General features: G+C 49.5%; 1 protein-coding gene across 6 annotated transcripts in view; it reads left to right on the forward strand.

Annotated features, from left to right (window-relative positions):
• LOC144761611 (potassium/sodium hyperpolarization-activated cyclic nucleotide-gated channel 1-like) overlaps nt 1-15,268 on the forward strand; it is a 1,852,618-nt gene that overhangs the window by 1,630,845 nt on the left and 206,505 nt on the right. The window lies entirely within an intron of this gene.

Genomic DNA, 15,268 nt, shown 5'->3' on the forward strand with positions numbered 1-15,268 from the left:
GCTCACAATGATATGATTATCTGCACTAAAGCCGACAAAGGAGGTGCAATTCTTGTTATGAATTCTTCTATGTACCATCAAAAACTATATGAACACGTTTCAGATGAAATGGTCTACATGAAGTTACCTTGTAATCCTACAGAGCAGTTTGCTACAGATTTGAAGAATATCATTGAAAAAGCTTGTTCACAAGGAATCATCGACCAACGAACTAGAAACTTTCTCTTGCTACCTCATCCTAGAAGTCCATCAATTTATGCCATGCCCAAGATACATAAAGATCTGATGAATCCGCCGATTCGGGCCATATTATCTACATGTGGCAGCATCCATGAGCCTGTAGGACAGTATCTGGATTGCAAACTACAACCCACGGTTCAATCACTGGCAAGTTACATCCGAGATACAACTGACTTTTTGTGCAAACTACAAGAGTTAGATATTCATCCCAATGAAACACTATGGCTATGCACTGCTGACGTCAGTGCACTATACACTTCTATCCCACATGCAGGAGGCATAGAGGCCATTGAACAAGCTGTTCTAAACTTAGACTTGGATGAAGCAACCAAAATTTTCCTTATGGAATTAATGACTTTCACTTTATACCACAGTTACTTTAAATATCGTGATAACTGGTATTTGCAACTCGTGGGCACCAGCATGGGGAATTGTGCAGCTCCTGTCTACGCCAATATCTATATGGGACAATTCGAAAATACGAACATTTGGTCAAGATCTGAATGGAGCAATAATCTCAAAATGTATGTACGCTACATCGATGACCTATTCATTGTATGGAAGAACACCAAAGAAAGTTTAGAAACAGCCCTTGACACGCTAAATCATGTTAATGACAGAATAAAATTCACATGGAACATTGAATCCAACTCGATTACCTTTTTGGATGTAAGAATCACACTCGAGGACAACCGGATAATCACAGACATTTTTAGAACATCCACAGATCGCAATAATACTCTGCACTACACAAGTTCCCATCAGCCATCCTTAAAAAGACACCAATCCAAATCACAACTACTTAGGGTTAAACGCATAACATCAGATCCTATCACGGCAGAAAAACGTATCAATGAAATGACCGAACGATTTCGTTTAAGAGGATATCCAGACCAAGTCTTGGAATCTGCCAAAATGTCTATTCAACCTTTGGAGCGTGAAGAGATTCTCAAAAAAACTACTCAAAAACCCAAAAGCGACCGGATGGTCGTAGTTTCAAAATTCTCTAATGTAAGTACCACCTACAAAAACATAATACTAAAATATTGGCCACTACTACAGTTAGAGACTGATTTCAATGACATCTTCAAATCGTCACCATTATTTGTCTACACCAGGGGCAAAAATTTAGGGGAAATCCTCAAAGAAACGAAAATATTGAACGTTAAGTCCCGTGGTACCAGACCCTGCAATAATTGCAACAACTGTCACAACACAACCGTCCATCACCACCCCCTTTTGTACCGCTTTTGGCCGCCATAAGTGTGGCAGGGTATGCTCAGACGTGAGTCCCTTGCTCACTTTGCCACTGGATTCAAGCAAGCCGGGCTGAAGACGGCTGGAATGCCAGAAACCGGTCCTCGGAAGCTTGTTTCCGGTCCAGGGAAGACATGGCTTGGCAGTTCGGGCTGGACTGTTCCCATGAGGCACAGGGTCAGACTGATTTGCATATAGCCATGTCTGAACTGGGGTGGCAGAGTGGGCTAAAGAACGGTGATGGATTAAACCCAGATCTTTTAACTGGGTGTGAGTGTTTGATTGATTCAGATGCTCCGTCCATCACCACCCCCTTTTGTACCGCTTTTGGCCGCCATAAGTGTGGCAGGGTATGCTCAGACGTGAGTCCCTTGCTCACTTTGCCACTGGATTCAAGCAAGCCGGGCTGAAGACGGCTGGAATGCCAGAAACCGGTCCTCAGAAGCTTGTTTCCGGTCCAGGGAAGACATGGCTTGGCAGTTCGGGCTGGACTGTTCCCATGAGGCACAGGGTCAGACTGATTTGCATATAGCCATGTCTGAACTGGGGTGGCAGAGTGGGCTAAAGAACGGTGATGGATTAAACCCAGATCTTTTAACTGGGTGTGAGTGTTTGATTGATTCAGATGCTCCGTCCATCACCACCCCCTTTTGTACCGCTTTTGGCCGCCATAAGTGTGGCAGGGTATGCTCAGACGTGAGTCCCTTGCTCACTTTGCCACTGGATTCAAGCAAGCCGGGCTGAAGACGGCTGGAATGCCAGAAACCGGTCCTCGGAAGCTTGTTTCCGGTCCAGGGAAGACATGGCTTGGCAGTTCGGGCTGGACTGTTCCCATGAGGCACAGGGTCAGACTGATTTGCATATAGCCATGTCTGAACTGGGGTGGCAGAGTGGGCTAAAGAACGGTGATGGATTAAACCCAGATCTTTTAACTGGGTGTGAGTGTTTGATTGATTCAGATGCTCCGTCCATCACCACCCCCTTTTGTACCACAACATAATAACTGGCACAGAAATCACACATCCCATGAAAGGATATAAAATTCATTTACAAGTCACTGCCACCTGTGATACCAAGAATTGTATTTACCTTTTGGAAATGTCCATGTGGAAAGACTTATGTTGGCAAAACTGAACGTAAAATTAAAACACGTCTTAATGAACACAAGTCCAACATCCGTACCTTGAACCAGAAATCGACTGTAGCAACCCACTTCAACGAAATGAAACATTCCGTTTCTCAACTGAAATACACAATTCTTGAAGTCATCAATAAAGAGGAGGGAAAAGACAACAACAAACAATTGCTCCAAAGAGAAAACCATTGGATATATAGACTGCAATCAATGAAGCCATATGGGCTTAATGAACGCATCGAATTTTCATGTTATCTGTAATAACACCCCCCACGTTGGGGTATCAGATTCTGGACATTTTTCCTTGTTATCATATTTTATGATTATATATTTCTCATTTTTATTTTCATTTTCAAACACTTTATTTATTTTTTCTTATATTGCACTTTACGTGAGCTCTTCATATTGCACTTCATATGAATATTTCAAGCACCCTTTCTGGTGTAGATATGCCGTGTTATCATCCATAGTCTTTTGTTTAGTTCTAGCCCTTGACCTTGGGTCACGCGTGCTTCACCGTATTTACACTTCCGTATCAGCCTTCCGCTTGCGGCGGAGTGTTTTGAACCTACGCACATTATGCTGCTGTGATTTTTCTCCCACGTAAGTTTATAGAACACTGTTTCTTCTCTAAGCATGTCAGCTGAAAGCTTTACCGTTGGACACGCTGTTTTCGATCTTGGTAACGTGTGTATGCAGCCTTATCACGATAAACTTACTTGCACTGTTCGGGTGAATTTCTACATGCCTTCGAGCATTTACCTTCTTCGCACTTCTTTGCACTTTTTTTAGAAATTATTTTTTAGAAATCGTTTGTACGTTTGCACTTCTATCACCACGAGCCGTTCTTTTTTTTTTTCACTCGTTCTCATCACTATACTGTCTCTCGCCTTCGCTTAAGTAACATTTACTGCACCCGTTTTTCCTTATTTTTTGAATTTATCAGGAATATATACAGATCTTTGTGTATGTCGTTCTTTTTTAGATGCTCCCCGATGAAGGACAATGTCCGAAATGCATTGGAGCAAGAGAAATCATGTTATATAATATGTGGATAAACATGTTAAAACCAAGCACAACGGATTAAAATTCATTTGGTTCTAATGAAATATATTTACCTTGGTTCTTTATAAACTTTGGAGGCAAGAATCGCCATTTTAGTGTGCCCTAAGGGATGCTATTAGTTTTCAATTGATAGCACTTTTTGCTTTGAATTCTACTCGTCCACAGGGCAGAGGACGACACCTGGGAGCACCTACCGTACATTTTGAAAACTCACATCATATTGAGTTGACCTATAGCTGTGCACCTGTCCATCAAACTTTATACGTCCTTCTCCACTGCCATGTTGTGCAGCATGCAGCGCACAATGAAGATGTTACACACCTTGAGCGGGGCGTATGGTAGGGATCCGCCTGTCTTGTCGAGACACTTGAACCGGCTCTTCAGGAGTCCAAACGTACGCTCTATCACACGCCTGGTCTGCCCGTGTGCATTATTGTACCACTGGTCTGCAGCAGCTCTGGGGTTGCGTAGTGGAGTCATGAGCCACGGCATGTTTGGATATCCGGCGTCTCCTACAACAATACATCATGGCAATGACTGTGTAATGAGAAGCCGTGAGAGAGATAAATTACATTGAGACATACATGAGAAACAGTGTTTACCCACCAATAAGACATGCCCAATGGTTGCGCATCATCTGTGGTACCCTGCTCCGCCTCTTGATGAATGCATCGTTGCATGATCCTGGAAAATGTGCACAAACATGGGAAATCATCATGTTAGCAAGACACACCACCAGGGCATTTATGGAGTGGTAATGTTTCCTGTTGCGGAAGGCCTGCTGCTGAGCCTGTGGTGGCACCAGTCCAACATGTGTCCCATCAATGGACCCAATTACATGTGGCATGTGTCCCAGGGCATAGAATTCACCCTTGACATCGGTCAACTCTTCTGGAGTAGGGAACTTAATGAATTCATTAATGTGCTGCAACATAGCAGCTAAGACATCACATAGTACATGGCTGAACATGGTCTGGGACATCCCCCCACATCACCTATTGTGAATTGGAACGTACCTGTGGCAAAGAAATGTAGGGCTGCCATCACCTTTACCTTGGGTGTCAGCGCAGTTGGATACGTGTGTCGCGGTTAGAGATGTGGTTCCAGACTGTCCGTCAACTTCTGAATCAACTCTTGAGTGAATCTGTAGCAGCGGATGCAATCACGTTCCCTCATGGCATCCAAGTCAGGCAACGGCCTTGGCAGAGGGGATGCCCTGCACGACATGTTTGGGTAAAAAGGTGTACAACTATCAGCAAACAACAATTACAATGTGCATAGCACAATCAACACTGCTTCAACACATGAAATCACTTATGATTCTGCCTTAGGCTATACATCATGGACACTTATGCCAGCTAGTTGGCACTCCTACAACAAAACTGATTCACCTGTTGTCTGTGAAATGGACATGACATGCACACAAATGATCAGCTGGGCTGGTCTGAGTTAGCAGACCAATGTATCACGTCAGTGACACACGTCACATGACCTGCATAAGAAGGTTGTCAACACATCCCGACAGCTGACTGCAAGGAACATACCCACGTCACATGTGCTATATATTTTACATTTCTGTGATATTGTGCATGAGTCATGAGTTGTGCATTTGACAAAACTACACCACAGCCATCCTCAGAATGCAGATCTGTCTGTCTGTGGACAAATGCTCTATGATGCCATCACACACATGAGCTGTAGAAATGCCCCTGTGGCATGGTGTGCGTACATGTGAGACACTTGCAATCACGACACAGACCCATCATAGATGCACCTAAAGAGGATTACGTTTACCGGATACAAACAGCGTGTCCAATCTATTACATGGCACACACATTACATTGTCACACACGGTCATGCTGGGCGTCAATTGGTCAAGTGAGACAGTGCCCCTGTCCCTGGCATCATGTGACAGATGCCCGTACTGAAGAGTGTGCCATCCCAGTGTTCATGTGAATAACAACATGTTCATGATGTTACTCATGTGACAAGTGTCAAGGTAATGTGAACCACATAGTGGCCCATCACAAATGTCATGTCTCCACAGCCCATTACACATCAACTGTGCTACTAGATCACATGCCCTCTGCTATATAACTGTGGGCCACATCTAGGGCCTGCTCATGTAAGTATGCGATGCCAACACATACATGGATATCCTGATAATGACCTCACACGCACATCCCTGTCATGTGTTTTCCTGTTATCACTATAGTAATGGTGCCATGCGTGAGCTTGTTGAACGCACTGTACACATGCATTCACTAGAGCGTGTGAAACACCCAGTACCCCACTGGTGCGTGCGTGTGTACGGGTCGTCTCACTATTGCATTGTAGCCATACGGGTGCGGAGCGTACCCCACCGGTGCATGCGTGTGTACGGGTCGTCTCACTAATGCATTGTAGCCATACCCGTGTGGAGCGTACCCCACTGGTGCGTGCGTGTGTACGGGTCGTCTCACTATTGCATTGCAGCCATACCCATGCGGAGTGTACCCCACTGGTGCGTGCGTGTGTATGGGTTGTCTCACTATTGCATTGCAGCCATATGCGTGCGGAGCGTAGCCCACTGGTGTGTGCGTGTGTACGGGTCGTCTCACTATTGCATTGTAGCCATACGCGTGCGGAGCGTACCCCACTGGTGCGTGCGTGTGTACGGGTCATCTCACTATTGCATTGTAGCCATACCCGTGTGGAGCGTACCCCACTGGTGCGTGCATGTGTACGGGTCGTTTCACTATTGCATTGTAGCCATACGCGTGCGGAGCGTGCCCCACTGGTGCGTGCGTGTGTACGGGTGGTCTCACTATTGCATTGTAGCAATACCCGTGCGGAGCATACCCCACTGGTGCGTGCGTGTGTAAGGGTCGTCTCACTATTGCTTTGTAGAAATACCTGTGCGGAGCGTACCCCACTGGTGCATGCGTGTATAAGGGTCGTCTCACTATTGCATTGTAGCCATACACGTGCAGAGCGTACCCCACTGGTGCGTGCGTGTGTACGGGTCGTCTCACTATTGCATTGTAGCCATACGCGTGCGGAGCATACCCCACTGGTGCGTGCGTGTGTACGGGTCATCTCACTATTGCATTGTAGCCATACCCGTGCGGAGCGTACTCCACTGGTGCGTGCGTGTGTACGGGTCGTCTCACTATTGCATTGTAGCCATACGCGTGCGGAGCGTACTCCACTGGTGCGTGAGTATGTACGGGTCGTCACACTATTGCATTGTAGCCATATGCGTGCGGAGCATACCCCACTTGTGCATGCGTTTGTACGGGTCATCTCACTATTGCATTGTAGCCATACCCGTGCGGAGCGTACCCCACTGGTGCGCGCGTGTGTACGGGTCATCTCACTATTGCATTGTAGCCATACGCGTGCGGAGCGTACCCCACTGGTGTGTGCGTGTGTACGGGTCATCTCACTATTGCATTGTAACCATACCCGGGCGGAGCGTACCCCACTGGTGCTTGTTTGTATGCGGATCAATTACAATATAAAAAAACTGGCGTTTGCAACAAAAAACGCACCGTACTTGTGTGTGGATCCCAGAAAATACATAGGGAACACCTAGGGGACTAGTAGAATACCCAGAATGCAGGCTAGTTGTCAAGGAAACAGAGATTTGAGTGTGCTACAGGTGTTCTGCAAAATTCAGTTGGCCAAAACTATACAATGTTGCAATATTTGTTGTGTAGCTAGAGCTCAAATTTTAAACCATGCAAATGTGTGTCAGGGCCTTATGTGGAATGGGATTGGATGAAACATAGGAAGCAAAGTAATCTGCCCTATCACACTGTCTTCCTGAGACTGACAGCCCCTCAGCAGCACTGATTTAAGGCTGCATGTGGCTGTGAGAGGGCACTTGCCTGCACAACATTGGAGTGGACTACACTGCTGCTGTCTCTGCTTTTCCTAGACCCTGATTTTGCTGACCATGGAGAGGGCACCTGCATTCAGTGATGAGGAGAACCAGGCCCTGCTGGATGCCCTCCTACCTAACTACAGCAAACTGTATAGGAAACCAGGGGACCAGGTGAGTGATGAATGTGTGAGTGTCACTACAGCCATGTGTATTTATGGGACAGAGAGTTGAAATGTAGTTTGGAGTGAGTGCCGGGTGTGTACATTGTGGTATCTACCATGCAGTGAATGATGTAGCTAAATAGTGTTTACTGCTTACCGGCATTGTGCTAACTGTGACATTCAATGCAATATGAATCACTCTTCCTGCTGTGCCACACCTTTCATGTTTTTTGGCCATTTTTACTGAGGTGTAACAGTGTTCCCCCCAGAGTGACAGATGAATGTACTCACTGTTGTCAATTGGTTCTCGTGACAAGTGTGGATGTTTGACAAATGCATGCTTTGAAGTCATGGACATTGAAGAGTGTGTATGTTCCTTGTCACCAGGCTAATTGTGTATGTGATGTTTAGCAACACTGATGCATGGTGTATGCCACAGCTGAACCCATCTGATGTGACAAGTTTGCAGTGCCGTGTGCATGACTTAGACAGTTAGCATGAGGCCTGTGTCACATATTTGTAAAGTGTGACATGTGCAAAGTGAGGTTGTATACACTGTTGACACTGATAAGCAAGTGATCTGTGCCAGGGCGTGCATATGTGGTCTGCTGAGAGTTCTTAGGTGTAGTGGGATATGTGACAGCATGTAACGTTCTGTCCACCACCCTGAAGTTGCATATCTTGTTCAGTGTTAGCCATGCTCAGTGAGTGGTTTGCACCCCTTAGGGCATCTGTTGCCTTTCAAAGGCATGTAGTGCATTGGTGTTTGCTCACAGGCCACATTCACATGGACAATGATGCAAGGCCTGTCATCATCCTATGCCCTGTTGTCATCGCCAATGTGGTGCAAGTGTGTGTCTTTGGTACATGGAGCAGGTGTACTGATGTTGTTTCACTTTGTCTTCCTGACAGGTATCTGCCTATGAGAAGGGGGAGATCTGGCTGGCCATAGCCAGGGCTGTCAGGGATGTCCGGTCTGTGGGGGGCCCTCACCGCAAGATCCAGAACATCCGCAAGAGGTGGCAGGACATCCGGTGCTGGAGCCGCCGTATCGCCCGGGTGCAGCTGAAGCTTGAAACTCCACGCCGGCATGGCGGAACATGTCACCTCACCCCTCCCTGCTCCGGGCCTGGCCGTGGTTTTTCTGGACCTCCATAGGCAGTTGCAGGAGGGACAGCAGCAAGGAGGGGATAGGTACATGTCTGTTTGTTGTCATGTGTGTCACATGCTACCTGCAGTGCTCCGAAGCCTGGTAACACTCCCACAGTTGGGGTGGTCTGGTCAGACAGGCACTTTATGCATTGTCATTCCAAAGCCCCATATTCAGCAGATGCTCTTTTACATCCCTTCCCCTCCTCCACATTTGTCCCCTGCTTTGGGTATTTCATTTTTGCGCATGTCCTCCTAGGGTGCAATGTATTAGTATGCATATTTCTGAGCACATCATCATGTTGGAGGGAGGTCTGTGACACTTGTTGGTACCTTACCTGTTCCACGACCTGTGCACTGTGTTTGCCCTTCATGATTTTTTGGCACTGATCATGAGTCTCAACATGGAGTTCAGCACGGGTCTGCCTCAGTGGCCTTTGTCCCTGGTATACTTTGTATTTCTCATGTGTTAGCTACATGTGCACACTGTCCATGTATACAAAATGTGGCTTGTGCATACTCACACTGGGCAGTGCGTGTGTGCATATTCACAAGAAATGTTGCAGGTTGTTTGGGACTAATATTGATGGGCAGCCACACAATGTGACCTTGGCTTACTTAATATAGCTGCCCAGTTATTGATACCCAGATTCTGAGTTTTCACTACTTGAGCTGTATCACTCACATTGACAGAGTGATTGGGGTGTTGTGCATGGGAGATGTGATGGGCCTGCCTGTTTAGCCTTGTCAGTGGTGTGCTGTGTATGTTATTTCTGATGCGAACATGTCACTATGCACTCAGCCTGTGCTGCTGGACAATGCAGTCATTGTTGGATTTACAGGCGATGTTATTGGCTCACAGAGATGATTGTTCCACATTGTTTTTGCTACATGTATGGATTGGTGGTGCAACGCAGTTTTGTCTTGGTGTGCACACTACTGTATTCACATTTCCCATGTGGTTGCGGGTGTGTCAAGAATGCATCAATGTTTTTCACATTCACAATTGTAGGCACATTAGCTTTGTCTTTTTCTGGATTTTGGACATGTGTGCCACTTCACTTGACAGCCAGTGTGTGTTATGTGCTAGCAACTGTATGTTCTGGTGATAGGTGCCCCTGTGAGGAGTGTCACTAAAGTGTGTGGTGATGGAGGGAGCCTCTGTACCAATCATATACTCACACCCAGTCAACAGGTCAGGGTTTTATCCATCACCTCTCTGTTGCACACTCTGCCCCCAAGTTCAAACATGGTCATGTGCAAATCTGTCTGTCCATGTGCCTCATGGGAACAGTCCAGCCATAATTGTGAAGCCATGCCTTCCCTGGCCTGGGAACAAGGTTCCTGGAACCACTTTCTGGCATTACAGCTGTCTTCAGCCATGCTTGTTTGTATACACATCTGTGTTTCACACAAGCCTGGCGGTAGACAGCTGTGATGCCAGTGAGAGGTGATGGAAAACTTGTTTCATGTCCAGGGATGGCATCACATGGCAGTTCGGGCAGGACTGTTCCCATGTGGTACAGGGTCAAACAGATTTGAACATGACCATATCTGGACTTGGGTGGCAGAGTGGGCAACTGAACGGTGATTGATCAACACCTATCCTGTTGACAAGCAGTGGCTCATCATTGTGACTCTCATCCAAGTTGTGGCCTGGTCTGTTACTTGTATCTTTGTATACAATGAGCGTTGTGTCTATTACAATTGCGCATTACTAGACTTATATATGTGTAGAGTTATGTGGCATGTGACTCATGATGCATGCCATGATTAGAAATGTCCCCAAATGATTTGTTGCTGATATGTCTGATGTGTACAGGTGACTGATATATTTTTAATGTTCTCCTTGCCAACAGCATCATCACCACAATCTGTAGGAGACACAGGCTCGGACCAGACAGAGGGACCCAGCAACAGTGCCACCAGCTTTGAGGAGTCGGAGGGAGGCAGTAGCACAGAGGGTGAGGGGAGTCAGGCGGCCGGACCTCATGAGCACAACACCTCATACCATGCGGACGGCTCGGATTCAGACTCCCAGGAGGAGGGGGAATATGCAGCTATGGCATCTAGAACAACTATGCCTATCCCCTCCTCCTCCAGACCCATCTCCTCCCTCCCAGTTGTTAGGGTCCCTAGGGTCCATGCTACCCCCGTGTCTCCTTTGTCCCCGGCACCGCAGCCCCTGCCCCTGCCCCTTTCTCCCATGCTGCCCTCAGTGCTGAGTCTATGGCCCTGCTCCGGCAGATCCCAGTTGGTCAGACGTCAATGCTGACTGTCCTCCATGGCCAAACACACATCATGACACAGTTGTCGTCATACATGGAGGGCATGTCTCTAGCCATGTCTGGCCAACGTGGGAGTTTGGCAGCCATGGAGTCTTCACTGACGGCAGCACTGTCCATCCTGCAGCGTCAGCCCCCCCACTCCTTCAGACCCATCCACATCACCCTCTCCCATACCTGTCCAACTTACACGCAGACGCCACAGGTCAGACACCTCAACAGACACACCCAGCACACCCACACGGAAGTCGAATCGCAAATCTCCACACGCCCAATCTCAAGGGGATGTAGGCACACCCACAGGGAGAGGGCACAGACGTCACACACGCATCCACAGACACACGACACCTGACTCACAGCCCTCTACCTCCACCCCCATTGTGTCCCTGGGTTCAGGTGGTAGTTTGTCTGAACTGGCAGCAGTGTGCAGCGCTGAATATTTGTCATCCTTTTGCGCTGCACCGGCCACTGTGGAGGAATCCACCCCACCTGCACCCACTACACCTGCCCTTCCCTCTCCTGACACTGCGGTGACGGACAATTACCCCGATGATGCCCCCCATGTGTCCACAGACATCTGAACTCCATGTGCAGGCAAGTTTGGGTGTGACAACATCCACAACGCCACCACTGTTGAGGACATTTATTTGTACTGGCCATTGGCCTTCTGTGAGCCTGGACTCATTATTTTCGTAATTTTGATTATGGCGCTGAATAAAGCTTTTCATTTTGCATTCTGAACTTTTGCATTTCAGGAAATTGCTTACGGTGCTGTGTGCCTACGAGTTGGTGTAATGTTAATTTTTGGGTATTGTAACATATGTGTATTGCCTGATGGTAATGAGGTGGACCATGGTATATTTGTGCTATCCCAATGTTGCACCAAAATATCTAGATTGGTGTGTGTGCAATTTGCATGCAGACATTGTCCCAAAGAGTGTCCCTTCCTCAGTGACACATGTGATCTTCACTACGGACAGTTGCACAATTGTTGTGATGACGTTTGTGTCGTTCCCTATAGATTTGTACCTTCCCTTCAGCAATGGCCATGCCTGCTCACAAATGAATTCAGATAATTGGTCAGTGCCATCCATGCTACTCACTGTGCTTGGGTTTGTAGTATGTAGTAATGCCTTCAGGGAGACAATCATACTTTATCACACTATGCATGACAATGTTATCAGCCCGGACGTTATGATTCAGATTGTAAAACATTTTTATTTGGACACACAAAATACATTTTGGTTCTTTGTATCTAGGGGATTTCTACCCTGTTACATCCATGAGGGAGTACATGTTGCACCACCTGGACATTCACATCATGTCCGGGATGTACATGACACTTTATTATTCCATTTGTGCTTCATTTGTTTGGTGGTCTGTTACATGACTACACACTATTGAGTCATGATGGAGGGGTGTGTGCCAGCGAACTAGACGGGTGGATATACATGTGGGATCTGATAATACACCCACATGTGGTGTGTCACCCAGTGTGTGACAGGATACCATTCTCCGTGGAGTAGGTCACAGCTGTGTGTGACGTGTTGATATGCAACTATCATGAGTGTTCCCAGTTAGGGATATATACACATACAGGCATGTAGTTGCTGTATGATGTTGGACATACACACCCCTATGACTGAGCAGTGCTGGGAGTCCTGTGCATCCACCCCCTATGCTGTTGGGCACTGCTGGGCACTGCTGGGAGACCTCTGCACCCACCCCTTATACTGTAGGGCACTGCTGGGCACTACTGGGAGTCCTCTGCACCCACCCCCTATACTGTTGGGCACTGCTGGGAGTCCTCCGCACCCACCCCATATACTGTTGGGCACTGCTGGGCACTGCTGGGAGTCATGCGCACCCACCCCCTGTACTGTTGGGCACTGCTGGGAGTCCTGTGCACCCACCCCCTGTACTGTTGGGCACTGCTGGGCACTGCTGGGAGTCCTGTGCACCCACCCCTATACTGTTGGGCACTGCTGGGCACTGCTGGGAATCCTCTGCACCCACCCCCTATACTGTTGGGCACTGCTGGGCACTGCTGGGAGTCCTCTGCACCCACCCCCTATACTGTTGGGCACTGCTGGGCACTGCTGGGAGTCCTGTACACCCACCCCCTATACTGTTGGGCACTGCTGGGCACTGCTGGGAGTCCTCTGCACCCACCCCCTATACTGTTGGGCACTGCTGGCCACTGCTGGGAGTCCTGTGCACCCACCCCCTATACTGTTGGGCACTGCTGGGCACTGCTGGGAGTCCTGTGCACCCACCCCCTATACTGTTGGGCACTGCTGGTCACTGCTGGGAGTCCTGTGCACCCACCCCCTATACTGTTGGGCACTGCTGGGCACTTCTGGGAGTCCTGTGCACCCACCCCCTATACTGTTGGGCACTGCTGGGCACTGCTGGGAGTCCTCTGCACCCACCCCCTATACTGTTGGGCACTGCTGGGAGTCCTGTGCACCCACCCCCTATACTGTTGGGCACTGCTGGGAGTCCTGTGCACACACCCCCTATACTGTTGGGCACTGCTGGGAGTCCTCTACACCCACCCCTTATACTGTTGGGCACTGCTGGGCACTGCTGGGCACTGCATGGAGTCCTGTGCACCCACCCCCATACTGTTGGGCACTGCTGGGCACTGCTGGGAGTCCTCTGCACCCACCCCCTATACTGTTGGGCACTGCTGGGCACTGCTGGGAGACCTGTGCACCCACCCCCTATACTGTTGGGCACTGCTGGGCACTGCAGGGAGTCCTGTGCACCCACCCCCATACTGTTGGGCACTGCTGGGCACTGCTGGGAGTCCTCTGCACCCACCCCCTATACTGTTGGGCCCTGCTGTGCACTGCTGTGAGTCCTCTGCACCCACCCCCTATACTGTTGGGCACTGCTGGGAGTCCTCTGCACCCACCTCCTATACTGTTGGGCACTGCTGGGAGTCCTGTGCACCCACCCCCTATACTGTTGGGCACTGCTCTGAGTCCTCTGCACCCACCCCCCTATACTGTTGGGCACTGCTGGGCACTGCTGGGAGTCCTGTGCACCCACCCCCTATACTGTTGGGCACTGCTGGGCACTGCTGGGAGTCCTGTGCACCCACCCCCTATACTGTTGGGCACTGCTGGGCACTGCTAGGAGTCCTCTGCACCCACCCCCTATGCTGTTGGGCACTGCTGGGAGTCCTCTGCACCCAGCCTCTATACTGTTGGGCACTGCTGGCCACCGCTGGGAGTCCTGTGCACCCACCCCCTATACTGTTGGGCACTGCTGGGCACTGCTGGGAGTCCTGTGCAACCACCCCCTATACTGTTGGGCACTGCTGGGCACTGCTTGGAGTCCTCTGCACCCACCCCCTATACTGTTGGGGACTGCTGGGCACTGCTGGGAGTCCTGTGCACCCACCCCCTATACTGTTGGGCACTGCTGGGTACTGCTGGACACTGCTGGGAGTCCTGTGCACCCACCCCCTATACTGTTGGGCACTGCTGGGCACTGCTGGGAGTCCTGTGCACCCACCCCCTATACTGTTGGGCACTGCTGGGAGTCCTGTGCACCCACCCCCCATACTGTTGGGCACTGCTGGGCACTGCTGGGAGTCATGTGCACCCACCCCCTATACTGTCGGGCACTGCTGGGCACTGCCCGGAGTCCTGTGCACCCACCCCCTATACTGTTGGGCACTGCTGGGCACTGCTGGGAGTACTGTGCACCCACCCCCTATACTGTTGGGCACTGCTGGGAGTCCTGTGCACCCACCCCCTATACTGTTGGACACTGCTGGGCACTGCTGGGAGTCCTGTGCACCCACCCCCTATACTGTCGGGCACTGCTGGGCACTGCTGGGAGTCCTCTGCACCCACCCCCTATACTGTTGGGCACTGCTGGGCACTGCTCGGAGTCCTGTGCACCCACCCCTATACTGTTGGGCACTGCTGGGCACTGCTGGGAGTCCTGTGCACCCACCCCCTATACTGTTGGACACTGCTGGGCACTGCTGGGCACTGCTGGGAGTCCTGTGCACCCACCCCTATACTGTTGGGCACTGCTGGGCACTTCTGGGAGTCCTGTGCGCCCACCCCCTATACTGTTGGGCACTGCT

Source organism: Lissotriton helveticus, chromosome 6, assembly GCF_964261635.1.
Source record: "Lissotriton helveticus chromosome 6, aLisHel1.1, whole genome shotgun sequence".
Lineage (NCBI taxonomy): Eukaryota > Metazoa > Chordata > Amphibia > Caudata > Salamandridae > Lissotriton > Lissotriton helveticus.